The sequence below is a fragment of the Bos indicus genome, chromosome 6, assembly GCF_029378745.1.
Source record: "Bos indicus isolate NIAB-ARS_2022 breed Sahiwal x Tharparkar chromosome 6, NIAB-ARS_B.indTharparkar_mat_pri_1.0, whole genome shotgun sequence".
NCBI classification, from domain to species: Eukaryota; Metazoa; Chordata; class Mammalia; order Artiodactyla; family Bovidae; genus Bos; species Bos indicus.
This window is the reverse complement of record NC_091765.1, coordinates 103,605,184-103,621,769: the sequence shown is the minus strand read 5'-3', so window position 1 is coordinate 103,621,769 and position 16,586 is coordinate 103,605,184. Positions and strand designations below refer to the sequence as shown.

The window sequence follows — 16,586 nt, the reverse complement described above, 5'->3', positions numbered from 1 at the left end:
AACACTTTATAATTTGTATAGCTCTTTTGCAATTCTGATCAACACATCCTCCTGTGGCCTAAGATGTGGGGAGAAGGAAGACATGCAAACAGATCTTATTTCACATCCAGAGAAGTCTCATTCCATTCAGTCATGCAAGATAACTGCCTGCAAGCTCCGAGAGAGGCATAGATAAAGACACACATCCAGGGGCTCTAACAGGAGGGTTCAATTGTCTTTGAGTGCTAACAGCCATAGTAACTAGAAGGCAGCAGTCTTTGAAGACCATAAAATCTGGCAGGCTGGATAAAGATCTGGCTCTCAGGGTGTGGACTCAGGCACAGAGCCCCCAGCCAGGAGGAAAAGACAAGATCTGGTCCCTGGCTCAGTGGCTGGGAGCAAGTCTCTTAACCATTCTGAGCCTCTGCTGTAAAAGCAGGATGCCACTTGGATTTCACAGGAGGACCAAGAGGAAAGCACTCAGTGGTTGAGAGTGAGTCAGGCTTGCCTCTGCCACCAGGATCTACATGACCCTGGACATATTACTTAAAGACTCTCCTCCTCCGATCATAAAATGGGGGTGGGGGGGTGGGGCAGAGAACAGCCCTTGTTCCATGCGGCTGTTGAGAGGATCAAATGAGACAATACATAGTAAGTGCTCAGTGAATGCTAACTAGCACTATCCTGGTTTCGAGATGAGGAAGAGAGGTGAAGTCCCTAAGTTACTTGGGTATTTTTCTGCTCTATTTCCTTGTTGATGATAATGGTGATGAAAGTGGTGGTGGTGGTGATGATGGTGATGGTGGTGGTGACGATGGGTTGGTTGTGGAGGTGGTGATGATGGTGGGATGGTGGTGGTGATGGTGGGATGGTTGTGGGGATGATGGGATGGTAGTGGTGATGGGATGGTGGTGGTGATGGTGGGATGGTGGTGGTGATGGTGGAATGGTGGTGACAGTGATAGTGGTGGTAATGTTGATGATGGTGGTGGTGGTGATGATAGTGATGGGATGGTGGTGATGATGGGATGGTGGTGGTGATGATAGAATGGTTGTGGAGATGGTGATGATGGTGGGATGGTGGTGGTGATGATGGGATGGTGGTGGTGATGGGATGGTGGTGGTGGTGGTGGTGGTGATTGTGGGATGGTGGTGGTGATGGTGATAGAGATGGTGGTGGTGGTGGTGATGGTGGTGGTGGTGGTGATGATGGTGGTGGTAGTGGGGATGATGATGGTGGGGTAGTGGTGACAGTGGTGATGGTGGTGGTGGTAGTCGTGGTGGTGATAGAGATGGTGGTGATAGTGGTGATGCTGGTGATGGTGGTGGTGATAGTGGTGATGGTGGTAATGATGATAGTGGTGGTGATAGAGATGGTGGTGATGGTGGTGATGCTGGTGATGGTGGTGGTGATAGTGGTGATGGTGGTAATGATGACAGTGGTGGTGATAGAGATGGTGGTGATGGTGGTGATGCTGGTGATGGTGGTGGTGATAGTGGTGATGGTGGTAATGATGATAGTGGTGGTGATAGAGATGGTGGTGATGGTGGTGATGCTGGTGATGGTGGTGGTGATAGTGGTGATGGTGGTAATGATGACAGTGGTGGTGATAGAGATGGTGGTGATGGTGGTGATGCTGGTGATGGTGGTGGTGATAGTGGTGATGGTGGTAATGATGACAGTGGTGGTGATAGAGATGGTGGTGATGGTGGTGATGCTGGTGATGGTGGTGGTGATAGTGGTGATGGTGGTAATGATGATAGTGGTGGTGATAGAGATGGTGGTGATGGTGGTGATAGTGGTGATGGTGGTGATGTTGGTGGTGGTAGTGGTGATGACGATGGTTGTGGTACTGGTGATGGTGGTAATAACAGTGATAACAAATGGGTTCCTGTGTGCTGGAATAGTGATATCCTCTGCACTAGGATCCACTACTCCCTGTGATGCCTGGAGCCTTTGGGTCCAGTGAGCTCCCTATAGGAGTAGCCTCACCCCTTTGCTCTAATCTGCACAAGTACCATTTTTCTCTGTGAGCTGTGACTTCAGAAAGGCTGGGAAGCCCTGTTTAATTTGATGCTGTTCATATCATTCTGCCTTATATTTGTTGCTTGGTAACACTGACTCCCACTTCTTTTCTTTTCTTTTTTCTTCTCTAAAGACAAAGGCTTCCCACTTTGCTCTTTTCATTCATTTCTGCAGACTCTTTAAAAGGTCTCTGGACAATTGGTGGAAGGAGAAAATCAAAGCCCTGATCCCAACAGCTTGTCTTTTTAGATGAAATATTTTCCTTTTTTGATAAGTGGCTTTAAAGCCTGTGTGTTGAGGAAAGACCTCTGGCCAGGAGCCAAGGACTTGAACCTGAGTTCTGATTCTCCACTATGTCAGCCTGACACTGAACTGGTTACTTAACTCCCTGGGGGTCCCATGCTGCAGCAGATGTAAAATGGCTGCAAACTCTTCATCACCCATCATGTAGAATGTGGGCTGGCTCCCCTGTGACTCATTTTGAACAATAGCTTGTGAACATATGATGCAAAGAGATGTTCTTCTCTGAGGCTGGGTCTTAAGGGAGGTTCAGCTTTCGTGCCCCTCTTAGACCCTCCCTCATGTAAACCAGCTGCCACATAAGAAGCCTGACTGCCCTCGGCCACCATGCCAGGAGGAAGCCCAAGCAGCCACATGAAGAGACAGAGGCCACGTGCAGGAGCCCAATGTCCACTTTATGCGAGTGAAGCTGAGGTAGGAGATGAATGGGTTCCAGGTTAGACGTTTACAGCTGGGCCTCCTGTTTGCATTTCATGGGGCACGAAGAAGTAGGCTTCAGGCTGGATCCTTAAAATTGTTAGCACTTCCTGAGACAGTGTTCTCCAGTTAAAGCATTTACAATTAGCCTCCTGCTTGCCCTCTGAAACGGAAGTAACAACAGAAACAGGATGAATAGCCAGTCTTTGTCTCTTATAAGTACCTTAAGGTAGTAATCTTGGCAAGGACAAAGAGGGGCAAGATTCTGTTTGAGTAAAGGATTAAGAGACCTCTGCTTCCCCTCTTTTTGAAATAAGGAAGACACTACACATGTGCAGAAAGGCTCCTTGGGGGTCAAAATTTAGTGGATAATGCCAGGCCATAATGAGTCTTGCTCCTCCCAGAAGCCTTCCCTTCGAGATCTGTCTTGGCTGGGGTGTGCAGGCGCAACCAGGGAAGGGTCCCAGGATGGGTCAGGTGTGGAAAAAGAAACCAGATAACTGGCTAAAGGTAAACAAAGACCCGGAAGAACTGACCTATATAAATGACTTAACTGTCTGTTTACCGCTCTCCTCCTCACTAGGGGGGACACCCATACCCTTTCTCTTTGGGTGTGCATCTCTGCCTTCCATCTTAGCTAAGCAAACCATTTCACTGCGTGTTCTCCTACTTCTTGTTGTGCTATATCTCTGATAAACTTTGTATCTGCGTTCACAGTTTCTGCCTCCATGATAAATCCATTTTTCACCAGGGGCAAAGATCCAGGAGAAAAGAGCTTCTAGCCTCTAGCCCTTGCTGGTCGGGTGACTAGGATTCCTGGTTTTCATCCAGGCTCCCCAGGTTCACTTCCTGGGCAGGGAATGAAGATCTTGCTTCACGTCATGGCTCACTACTGCCTCGCCGAGATCAAAGCCTTCTTGGACCTTCCAGCCCTGCTCAGCCGCCAGCAGAATGCTGCCAAATGGAGGACCCCAGCTGACTGCTCACTGCCCCCTGCAATGAAAGAACCACCCAGCTGATTCCTGCCCAAATTCCTGACCCAAAATGAAGGGCAGGTGAACTGGTTGTTTTCAGCCACTGAGTTTGGGCATAGATTCTTACCTAGCAGTAGATAACTGATTATCATGAAACATGCCTTCTTCCTCTCCAGGGGACCACTTTGGAACATTGGGTGTTGGGGATGGGGTTGCTATTCCTTCACCAGTGGGTAATCTGCAAACTCTGAACTCTTCACCATCCAGCCCTCTACGGCCTCCTGGGCTGCTGCTCCCACCCCCTTAGCTCTCATCAGCCCAGATCTCTGCCTGGCTCTGCTCTGTCTCTTCTCCATGCCTTTGCATCCATCCTGACTTCTTCCTGAGGAGTCTTTTCCTCCTCCTCTCCTACAGCACAACTCTGTCCCTCCTTTGGGATCTAGCTCAAATGTCATCCTTTCTCCAGCTGCCCCTAGGCTACCTCTGGACCCCACAGGCCCTCATGAAGTCTGAATCTTATTCTGAAAATAACACTGCTGCCCTTGGTGGGGCACATCCTGGATCCTGGTGTGTCTCCAGGCAGACTGTACATGCTGACATCAGGCCAGACCGTCCCCTTTGGCTCAGGGACCAAGATGGATGTGCTCTGGGATGGCAGCTCATGGTCCCTGCATCGGGGCAACACAAAGACCACCTGAACCGTGGCTAACCACTCTTATTTTCCCCAGGAAAGAAATTTCAGTTCAACACATTCGTGCAGCATTTCGTGTACCACACAGTCTCAAACAGCCAAGAGGATCTCCTGTACCCAGGCTCCTTCTCCTTTCTTGTTCTCAAAGTTCTTTTGCAAGTTACAGAGCAAGTTGCAGCCACAGTCTGACAGCTTCCATTGTGTCAAAAACTTCGGGAAAACAATTATATGCGATCACAGTAAGCTCTCTGGGTAACTTATATTTCTAACAATTGTCAAAAACAATATCTCTTTTTCTAAACTGTCCAAATTGCTCCCACAAATATCAAAAGTGATTTTTTTCTTCCGCCCAGCGTTCTCTGCCAGTCTCTGCATTGACACCCATCTATGGTGTTCCTATCGCTGCTGCTAAGTGGGTGTCTGGAAAGTTTCGGGGAGGATTTTGAATTGGGTAATGTTCAGCACTTCTTGACATTGTTTGAGTGCTGTGTGCCCAAGTTTTCTTCTATTGTTTCATGCTAAAGTGAGCGATAAGTTCCCTCTCCCACTAACTCTGGGTTTTGTAAAGATGACAGCAGGGACTCAGACTGAGAACTTGTCACTTCCAAAGGGAGGGAGGAAAAGCCGCACCCCCTCCCCCGGGAAGGTACACGAGGAAGTTGGGAACTTACAGACTGGGGGTGTTTGTTTAAAAGAGCGCTTTTGGTGACACATTTTATCTTCCCTAAAGCCACCTGACCCTCTGCCCAGGTGAGCTTGTTAGGGTTCAGACAGGGAGTCTGGGGGTGGCGTGGCATCACAGCAGGGACTGGGGACAATCAGACCAAAGAGGTGTCATGGCGTGACCTTGGGCAGGTCCCTCCACCTCTCAGAGCTTCTGACTCTCTGTCTATAGCCTGGGGATAATACAAACTCTCAGGGTCAAGTGTGGACTTAATGAGCCCCCAGGTGTAGTGATCCTTTGCAAGGGGTACTGATCATTTCTGTGATGATGTGCAGGAACCAGAATCCACTGGTCCTGCTGTGCTCTGGCCCTGTACTGGCCACTTCCCGCAAGTTAGTTCATGGACCTTCCCAGCAACCTGTGGGGTAAAGTGTGTGCTGAGCTGATGCTCAGGGAGATCCCTGAATCTCCTGGGCCAGGCTTACCTAAGGACCCTCTCTGCTCTGTTCTCTGATGTCAGGTCTGCACCTCTCAGGAGCAGCCATGATGTCCTTCAGTAGGTGATGGATGGATCAACGGACACATCCCCACCTGGAATACCATACGGTGCTGAAAAGAGATGAGCTATCAGGGGAGGAAGGACATGGAGGGACCTGATGTGCATATTACTAAGTGAAAGAAACCAATCTTATAAAAACCCCCTACTATGCGTTTCCAATTATATGACATTCTGGAAAAGGCAAAACTATGGAAAGTGAAAAATCAGGGATTTCCAGGCTGATGACAGGGGCCAGGGATGAATGGATGGGGTACAGAGGATTCTGAGGGCTGTGAAACTGCTCTGTGTGATGCTATAATCGTGGATACATGTATTTTAAATTTGTCTAAACCCACAGAAGGTATAAGACCAAGAGTGAACCCTCATTAAACTATATGCTTTAAACAATATAATGACGTCATACTACAGGTTCCCATGTGGCACTAGTGGTAAAGAACCCACCTACCAAAGCAGGAGATACTAGAGACATGGGTTGGAGCCCTGGGTTGGGAAAATCCCCTGGAGAAGGACGTGGCTACCCACTCCAGTATTCTTGCCTGGAGAATTCCACGGACAGAGGAGCCTAGGTCGCAAAGGGTTGGACATGACTGAAGTGACTTAGCACAATGCAAGTTCATTGATTATAACAAGTGTACCACTCTGCAGGGTGGGGGTGAGGGGGCTGTTGACAGTGAAGGGGGCTCTGGGTGTTAAGGAGTAGGGGGTATATGTTAAAAGTATCTGTACTTTCCGCTCAGTTTTACTGTGAACCTGAAACTGCTTTAAAAAATAAAGTCTACTTTTTAGAAAAAAGAACAACAAAAAAAGTCAAGTCAGCACCTCCTCCAGGGAGGCCTTCTCTGACTGCTGCAGCTGGTGGCAATTTCTTTGCATGCTGGGAATCTGTAAGCCAGCACCACTTCTTCCTAGTTATCTCCTCATTTCTGTTCTCTAACAGGTGGCTGGTATTTTCCAGCTTCTGGACCAAACCAGTCCATAAGCCCCTCCAGAACGAGGAAGTGGATACACCTTAGACTCTTCCATCTCATGCCGCAGTGCTCAGGAAGGGAATAAGCAGGAGGTTCTTGGCAGATGTGGCCGCTGTTGCTGGTGACACAGAGCCCTGTGGCTTGTTCTTGTTGACTGAACCACCAGTGGCCCCTGAGCTGCCCTCAGTGATGCCACGGGCAGGCCCCACGTTGGTGGCTTTTGCGGTCACCTCTCCCCACCCATCCCAGGGCAGCAGGCTGGGCCCATTTCTCAGGTGAAGGAGCCAACGCTGGGGGAGTGGGTGCCCCCCCAACCCCGGCGCTGCAGTGGCTGTGACTGGTTAAGTTTATGTGCCTACCTGCCTGGACCAAGGGGTGTGCAGAGAGCTGGTTAGGCCTTCTTTCTGAGTTTGTACATGAGAGTGCTTGAGTTGGGACTGAGAAGGCAGATCACCCTCCCCAGTGTGGGTGGACACCCTCCATCTGTTCAGGGCCTGGATAGAACAGAAAAGGCAGAGGAAGGGCGGATCCACACTGCCTGAGCTGGGCCGTCCACCTTCTGTCCTTGGACCTTGGCTCAGGTGCTCTGACTTGGGTTGGAACTACCACCAGCCTTCCTGGGCCTCCAGCTTTACAAAAGGCAAATGGTAAGCTTCCGTAATTGCATGAGAATCTCTCTAAGGCATTTCTCTCTATATATCCATATAGGTCCTGTTGGTTCCGTCCCTCTAGAGAACCCACCTAATGACCTAGTGGGGTGACGGGGACCTGGGGGGATGCCTGGGCCTTGCTTCTCCCCTGAGCAGGCATTTGTCTGTCTTCTGCCCCAAAGCTGCCTTGGCATGTTGGGAGGTCTTTTTTCCAGTATGAAACTTCTTGATGTGTTCGGTGACTCATCCATCGGAAGGCCCTTAAGAGTGGCAGTCACACTGCCTTCAGAGATGAGTAAATCACGACTCAGACTCGTGGGGGCTCAGAGTTCCCCAGCAACAATGCAGTGTAGGGGGGTGGAAGTGCAGGTCAGCGTGGGTAGGTGAGGTGTGTGGGGGGCGGCCCTCATGTAGCACCCGGCGCTGGTGACACAGAGCCATGTGACTGGTGCCAGGCCCTCTGTCACAACTCTGGACACTTCTGTTGCAGTTTTAAGGATTCTGCAGAGTGGACTGTGAGCTTGGGTTGATAAAGGCACATAGGGAAGGAGGGTATTGGGGGACGGTTAGAGAAGTGGGGATAGAGGAAGCGGAGCTTGGGAGCCCAGAGATTCTGCCACTGACCCGCCCTGTGATGTGTGATCCTGGGGAGTCTCCACTTCCTTGGGGACAGAGGGAGGCCACCCGGTCATGGTGTCAGGAAGATCCATGGAGATGTAACACTAAGAGGGTTTCCTGTCTAAGACGTGGTCAAGGGCAGGGAGAATGGCCTCCAGCAGGGAGGCTGGGAAGGGGTTGGAGGGAGCACGGCTGGAGTGCGCTCCTGAACTTGCTGAATGACGAGCACGGCCCCTCTGCTTCCAGCTATCCAGGACTCCCCATAAATCCAAATTTCTGACTCCTTTGGCCTGGGCAAGTTAGGCTTTCCAGGTGGTTCTTAGACGCATGCAACCTGGTCTGGGAAGCTGCAGCCCAAAGCAGGGCACCTCCTACTTTACCATCCACACAAATCACAGGCATCTCTCTCTGAAATGAAGACTCTGACTCAGGAGGTCTCAGGTGGAGTGGGTTTCTTCATCTCTAACAGGTGCCCAGGTGAAGGACAAAGATCACACTTTCAATGACGCACCTTTACAGTCATGGGTCTCAAATTTCCCTGCACATCAGAATCCCTCATGGGAGTCTGTGAAGCAGGGCACTCAAAGCCGGTGCTCTGGGGCAACCCAGAGGGATGGAGTGGGGAGGAAGGTGGGAGGTGGGTTCAGGATGTGGGGACACATGTGCACCCGTGGCCGATTCATGTCAATGTATGGCAAAAACCACCACAATTATTAATAAAGGAATTATCCTCCAATTAAAATAAATTAATTAATTAAAAGAAATGTGGATACATGAGTGGTCCTAGGGTCTCACAGTCCTGGACACCCAGTGCATGTCTGACATGCCCAAATGTTGTTCTGGTCTCACTAGCCCAGGGGGCTACACACTCAGGACCTAGGTCACTGTGTCTGTGGAATTCTCAGCCTGGTCATTCAAAGGCACTACCCAGCTCTCATTATGGCTTCTTTAGTTTCCTGGTCCCTTGATTCCTTGATTTTGATGAGTACGGATTTGAATGCCAAGGGGTTGGTTCAGTGCTCTGGTTATGTTTATCCCAAGGCTGTGCTTGCAAAGGTTGGAATCTCCATGCCTCACTCCAGTTCATCTGCAGGACCCTGGTGGACAGCAGGTGACAGCAAGACCATAGAAACAACATAATGTTAGGATTACCTTAGTTTCCTGAGGCTGCTGTGAAAAACTGCCACAAACTCAGTGCCTTTAAACAACAGTTCTGGAGCCAAAGGCCTGAAATTAGTGTCACTGCACTGAAATCAAGGAGGATCCATTTCTTGCTTCTTCCAGCATCAGTGGCTGCTGGCATTCCTTGGCTTGTGGCTGCATCACTCCGATCTCTGTCTGCTCCATCTGCGCATCACTTTCTCTGTGTGGCTGTGTGTGTGTGATCTCCCTTTACCTCTCTCCTTCAAGGGTATCTGCGACAGTCTTTGGTGCCTACCTGGACAATCCAGGATAATCACCCCATCTCATGTAATGACATTACATGTCATTTGGTCACATCTACAAAGACATTTTTTTCCAGATAAGGTAATATTCACAGATTCCAGGAGGTAGGGCCTGATATCTAGGGGACCATTTATGGCCTAATAATAATCTAAAACAGGCCCCAACTCTGTTATCCTTCAGATGATAACTCAAGGCCTGGAGCTGGTGGGACATCGCTGAATGCTTGTGGAGTAAACTGAAGTGGTCTTCCCTGGTGACTCATCAGTAAAGAATCTGCCTGCAATGCAGGAAAACCAAGTTCGCTCCCTGGGTCAATAAGATCCCCTGGAGAAGGGAATGGAAACCCACTCTAGTATTCTTGCCTGGAAAATTTCACGGACAGAGGAGCCTGGCAGGCTACAGTCCACGGGGTCTCAAAGAGTCAGACATGACTGAACAACTAACAATATCTCAATATCTTAAATAGGAAGGAAGTGGGCAAGCACATGAATTCAGAATCTGAAAACAGTGAGGCATCAGAGAACTGCAGTGGGAAAGTAAGAATGAAGTGTGGGAGGCATTTTTTTTTTTTTGGCCACACCGTGTGGCATGTGGGATCTTAGTTACCTAACCAGGGATCAAACCCACGCCCCATGAGGCCGAAGCATGGAGTCTTAACCACTGGATCACCAGGGAAGCCTGTGGGAGACTTTTTTAGATGTTCCATTAAAGAGTCTGGACACTGACCTGAATGCAAGAAAGAGCTCCTTATGAAGCCATTCATTCATTTAATACTCAACAATAAAGCACAGGGTTATTTCAACTTTGTGCGGAAGTGAAGACAGGCCTCCTAGAGAGATGCATTGAATTAGGACAGGAGCTGTGTTTCAGTAGGTTCTCTTAGTAGGTCTAAGTTAGTGCCCTATGAGTTTGGGTGCTGCATCAGTCAGGGTTCACTAGAAAAACAGAACCAATGGGAGATATCTATACCTATATCTGTATCAACATCTGCATCTGTGTCTAATATATGTATGTTGTTTAGTCACTAAGTCTTGTCTGACTCTTTGTGACCCATGGACTACAGTACACCAGGCCTCCCTGTCCCTTACCATCTCCTGGAATTTGCTCAAATGTATGTCCATTGAATGGTGATGCCATCCAACCATCTCATCCTTTGCCACCCTCTTCTCTTTTTGCCTTCAATCTTTTCCAGCACCAAGTTCATTTCCGGTGAATTGGCCGTTTGCATCAGGTGGTCAAAGCATTGGAGCTTCACTTCAGCGTCGATCCTTCCAATGAGTATTCAGGGTTGATTTCCTTTAGGATTGACTGGTTTGATCTCCTTACTGTCCAAGAGACTCTCAAGAGTCTTCTCCAGCACCACAATTCGAAAGCATATATATATATATATATATATATATATATATATATATATATATATGAGAGAGAGAGACAGACAGAAAGACAGAGAGAGACAGATATAGAGATTTCAAGGAATTGGCTTATGTGATTGTGGGGGCTGACAGGTCCAAAATAAGTAGGGGAAACTGGAGACCCAATGAAAGGTTGATGTTGCAACTCAAATCTGAAGGCAATCTGATGACAGAGTTCGCTTTTCCTCAGGGGACCTCAGTCATTACCTCTTAAGATCTTCAACTGATTGGGTGAGGCCCACCCACATTACAGAGGGTCATCTTCTTTCCTCAGAGTCTACTGGTATAAAATGTTACTCTCATCTAAAAAATATCTTCACAGCAACACCTAGACTGATGTTTGACCAAATCTTGGCCCTGTCAAATTGATGCATAAAAGTAACCATCACAGCTGCTATATTTTCTGGTGAATTAAGATTTATAACTATTGAATCTCAGCAGATTGTATCTTGCTCCATTACATAATAGCCCTCTTTGTTCCTGTGAATGCTTTATGCCTTGAGTTCTTTATGCAACATTAATTTGTCACTCTTGTTACATTTTAAATTTCAGTTTTCAAATGTAGTCCCCTTTGGACCTCTGTTTGTTAGCATTTTGGGTGCAGTTCTTGGAAACAGCACTTAAACTGGATTTGTATTTATCTCCCTGGTCTAATGGACTTTAGATAGGAAATGCAGCCCATTCATATTTCTTATGAAAGTTGATGTCCATGGTTTTAAATTTTTCATCCTTTATTATGTTTTGTTGTTCCTGCTGTTTCTTTTTTCCCCTTTCTTTTTGTCTCTTATGCATAATCTCCCAATCCTCCCAACTTCCACACTACTCAGCTCCTTGAACTTTTCCACTCCACCCCTTGCTCCCTCTTCTCCTGGGTTTTGCTAAGATCAATTCTATTTTTTCACTTCCAGGCTACACAGGTTTCCCTTACAGTATGTGGCTTATGTTTCAAGAATCCCTACTTAGCAATTATGGTACAGAATCCCAGGTATATTTAGATTAAACCATCAATTTTGCAAAGGTCACTGCTCACCACCATTTTCTGAGTTCTATCTTGGGTTATCGACTCTGACTGAACTGTGTTGGTGAGAAAGAAACTTCTGTGGGTAAAAGGAAACTTCTCTGTGTCTGGCCATGTCAGATATTTCCCTTCTTTTGCCCTGACATGTGAATTTCATCACAGGAGGGGAAAGTCTCAGTGTCTGACATTCAGAATCCCTATATATTATCCCAAAGTCACCAAGGAATATGACTCTGCTCTGAGTCTCCTTCTCTTGGATGTGACTGGCTTTTTCTGGAATTCTGCAAGACTTTCTCCTTATCCTTGGAGTTGGGGACTTTATGGCATAGCTTCAGCCCCCGAGACATTTTCTATTAGCATTTCTTTCATTTCTGCTTCCCTTCAAGCTCCTTTTGGAGTGCCTGTTCTTTAAATGCTGTACCTCTTAGAACTGCCTGCAAGCCTCCCATTTTCTCCCTGATGATTTTCATGTTTTCCCTCCACATTATCTCCCAGTTTTTTTTTTCCTTTTATTTCCACCTTGACTGTTTTCTTTCTGAATTTACCTATGACTTTTAAAGTTTTTTCATTCCATGCGCTGTGCTGTGCTTAGTTGCTCAGTCGTGTCCAACTCTTTGCGACCCCATAGACTGTAGCCTGCCAGACTCTTCTGTCCATGGGGACCCCCACGCCAGAATGCTAGAGTGGGTTGCCATGCCTTTCTCCAGGAAATCTTCCCAACCCAGGGATTGAACCCAGGTCTCCCGCATTACAGGGGGATCCTTTACCGTCTGAGCCACTAGGGAAGCCCACGGCATATGTTAAATGTTTCTGTGCTCTGACTGTGATTCATTTTCTCTCTTTCTTTCCCAGGAGGAACTGTTTACCCTGTCTTCTTCCCTCTATTTATTGGGTCCTTTCAAAGGTTTTGTCCTCTACTTGATGGTGGTCTCCTAGGCAGTGGCCAGCCAGTGGGAGTGGATGACAAGCCTCTTATGTTCTTGTGGACAGTGACGAATGAATTGGAAAAGTCCTGTCGAGATGCTGGAGGAGGCGTCTCTGCTCCCAGGCTTGCAGGTGCAAGGAGGGCTGCTGGTTCTCAACGGTGGGCTGCAGGAGCCATTCGGGTCAGCCTCCAGCCCTCTGAGCTGAAGGAGAGGGTGGGCAGTAAGGACGAGGGCACGTGTATGCGCGCGCTCAGTCATTTCCAACTCTTTACAACCCCACAGGAAGCAGCCCGCCAGGCTCCTCTGTCCATGGCATTTTCCCAGCAAGAATTCCAAAGCAGTTTGCCTTTTCCTCCTTCAAAGATACCCATCTTTGGGTTAGAAATAAAAGAAACTCATCTGATTCATTTTCAAAGAGCCTCTAAGCTCCCAATAGATAAATGAGAGAGTGAATTCTTCTCAAAATTAAGAAATATATAATGTCCAGCCTCTGAGTTACCATGGAAATGCAGATTGCAATTGCAAAGAAACTATTTCCCACTTACCATATTAGGCAAGAGTAAAAAATAAATAATTCCCCAAGCTAGTGTGTGCCCCTTGGAGATACACTGGAAGTAACTTTGAGAAGCCTGTTTCAGAAAAAATGTATCTATAGATGTGAAGAATCCTCTCAGAATCTAGGGATTCTGCTTCTAGGGCTTTGCCCTAGTGCCTTGGCCCCCAGCCTTTTTGGAACCAGGGACCAGTTTCTTAGAAGACAATTTTTCCACGGATGGGTGGTTGGGGGGATGGTTTAGGCAGTGACACGAATGATGGGGAGCAATGATAGGTGGTAGATGAAGCTTTGCTTGGTCGCCCACCACTCACCTCCTGTTGTGCAACCTGATTCCTAACGGGCCATTGACCGGTATTGGTCCTCTGAGGGTTGGGGACCCCTGCCCGGGGTTGGGGACCCCTGCCCTAAGGCACACACACATGCACCAACACGCGCAGTGTAATCACAGTGATTTCTGGAAACCCTTCCTTAAATATGCATAAACCATTACAAAATGTGAACAGTAACAGCCTGTGGTTCTTTTCTTTTTTCTATTTTGTGTGATCCTCCAAGTTTTCTGTAATTAGTATACTGTATGGGGGAAAGAATTCTGTATGACTCTGGACAAATAAACCTTCTATGCCTGAGCCTCAATCTTCTCATCAAGAAAGATGAACCCAAAGCTACCTGCCTCACAGGGTTATTGGGGGTGAAATGAAAAACATGTGAAAGCCCCCCAAACTGAGCCTGGAGCAAAGCTAGTGCTGCTGGATGCCTGGCTCCTTCGTTCTTCTGTGGGCCTCACAGGGTCACACAAGAAGATAGCGATGGGACAGAGGTGGGGCACCTGGGAATAAAGTGAGGGAACTGATATGAATCACAAGGCTTTAAAAATTCCCTGAGCTAGTGTGTTCAGCAGATAGACCTTATCTCCGGAACCATCTGGAATCTTTGCTCCCAACCTGTTGGTAACATGTTTCCAGCGGCCATTCTGAGCCGCAGTCTGCAATGATAACCCAGGACAGGCATCTCAGGTTGGCTGTGAGGATCAGACATAGAGCAGACACAGCCCAAGAGGTGCCCCTGCTGCCAACCCGGGCCTCTCAGCCCCAAGGCCTGGCTTAAGAATAGACCTTTGCCCTCATCTCCAAACCACCCCTCTCAGACCCCAGAGGTAGTGTTAGTCGCTCAGTCCTGTCCATCTCTTTGCTATCCCAGAGACTGTAGCTCACCAGGCTCCTTTGTCCACGGAATTCTCCTGGCAAGAATACTGAAGTGGGTTATCATTTCCTTCTTCAGGCTCAGACCCCAGAGAAGGACCCAAAGAAGAGGGTTTCCAGACTGCCTCATCCTTGCCCCACTCCCTGGGTTGGTAATAGATATTTTTAAACGAATTTCACAATTACTCTGTGAACGCATGCTATATTGCATTTGATCTTGTGCTTTTAAAGCAGTCCTTGGTTAAATGAGTCACATTAAATGGGATTTCCAATTCGTGCTCCATTAGGGCAGCCCTCTCCATCTTTGATGGGGCCGAAAATTAAGGCGTCTGGTGCATAGTAGGCACTCACCGTGTCAGTTAATATTGCAAGAGCAGTGATAATAAATCTGAAGTTGGGGAGCCTGGGGCCAGAGTAGTGGGTGAAAGGTCGTCTTGAGCCTCGCCCGTGGGCTTGCAGCCGGGCACAGCAACCCGGACGCCTTGTGGGTGTGCCGTGGCGTGCAAGGGTTCAGTCTGGGCAGCACGGCCCGAGTTAGCTCGGAAACTTTCGCAGTGGGCGGGCCAGACCCGCCCTCCCGGCGTCCTCAAGCTTGGCAGCGCCATGGGCCCGTAGGCTGTAGCCGCCGAGGCGCTCTGTGATTGGCGGAGGTGCGGCGTGATTGGCAGGCAGACCGGCCGCTCAGCGGGCCGAGTCGGCGCCGCGTCCTCCGGGCCGCGTCGGGAGTGGAGGACGGCCTGGGGCCCCGCCCCGGCCCCGCCCAGGCCCCGCCCCTCCCCGCGCTGCCAGTTGCGCTCATCGGCTTCCACAGAAACCAGTACAGCCCGCTTGGTCCCGGCTGCTTTCCTTCGGCCCTGGTCCCTCCAGCTGCTGCCGATCAACTTTGTGGCGAGCTCGGAGGCCCAAGGGCGTCGCAGCGCCGCGTGAGGCCCTCTCGCGGGCCGGTGAGTACTTCGGGGCGAGGGGCGGTCGCAGCGGCACCTGGAAAGCGAACCGAGAGCGCCTGGACTGGCCGCCCGCCTCGGCCTCAGTTTCCCCATCTGAGCGGTGGGCGGCTGGTACCAGTGTCCCCTGCAAGTTCCCCAGAAGTTGGAGGGCCAGGGTCCCGTCCTCTCCGCGACACTCAGGGCTCCCCCTGCCCGGGCCTGTATCGCGGCTTCCTCCCGGGGATGCGCGCCCCCTCAACCCTAAGCCTGGGCTCCCCGGGCATCGTGGGGGCACCGCGCGCTCTGAGCACCGTCACGTCCGCGAGTCTGGCTTCGAACCCGCCCTCCTCCCCAGCCCCACCGCCAGCGGGAAAACCGGCCTCAGAGGAAGGCGGCTCTTGGCGCTGGGGACCCGGTGGGTGGAAGGGGGCGCCCCTGTCCCCTGCGCCCCACAGCATGGGTCTCGAGTTGCCCCGTCATGATGGCCCTTCCCCCTCGGCCTGCTCGGTGAGACCCTGAGCTGCCCTCAGTGCCCCTGGGGCCGCTGGAAGGCGCATGTCACCCCCCACCCCCTCATGAGGGCTGCTGGTTGTGTGTGTGTGTGTGTGTGTGTGTGTGTGTGTGTGTGTGTGTGTGTGTGTGTGTGTGTGTGTGTGTGTGTGTTGCTGGTTGTGTGTGTGTGTGTGTGTGTTGCTGGTTGTGTGTGTGTGTGTGTGTGTTGCTGGTTGTGTGTGTGTGTGTGTGTGTGTGTGTGTGTGTGTTGAGGGTCCAGGTGTGTGTGTGTGTGTGTGTGTTGAGGGTCCAGGTGATCCCAGGGGAACATCAGTTTCTGCTTTGACAGATGGAAACTTTCTGGGAAATCTGACCCACCTCCTCACACCAGTGGTTGTAGTTGATGTTAAGAAATTCTGAGGAGCTAACACTTCCACAGTATTTGACTGTCCAGTAGTCTTAGGGGTATGGGATTATTGGCCCATTTGACAAATGAGGAAACCAAGGCTCATTAGGGCTTGATGACCCGCCCAGGACCCTACAGTGGATCGGGCAGAGCCTGGTGGAAACCTGTGCCCCTCCTGGGCAGTCGCTGAGAACAAATGCCTGCCTCTCGTCACCTTGGACAGTGACCCCTGGCACAGGGCCCATTTGTAAAGGGCTTTCCCTTCTTCTGGGATCCATCACTCAGGGAGCAGTGCCCCGGGTACCTGGTGTGCGGGCTGCCTCTCTCACTGCAGCCCCAGTGAGGAAGCCACGCCGAGAA

General features: G+C 49.7%; 1 protein-coding gene across 1 annotated transcript in view; it reads left to right on the top strand.

Annotated features, from left to right (window-relative positions):
* The first annotated feature begins 15,188 nt into the window (after window positions 1-15,188).
* WFS1 (wolframin ER transmembrane glycoprotein) overlaps window positions 15,189-16,586 on the top strand; it is a 31,970-nt gene continuing 30,572 nt past the window's right edge. The window contains exon 1 of the mRNA XM_070791768.1: window positions 15,189-15,346. The gene's annotated coding sequence lies outside the window, so the exon portion shown is untranslated. The remainder of the gene's footprint in view (window positions 15,347-16,586) is intronic.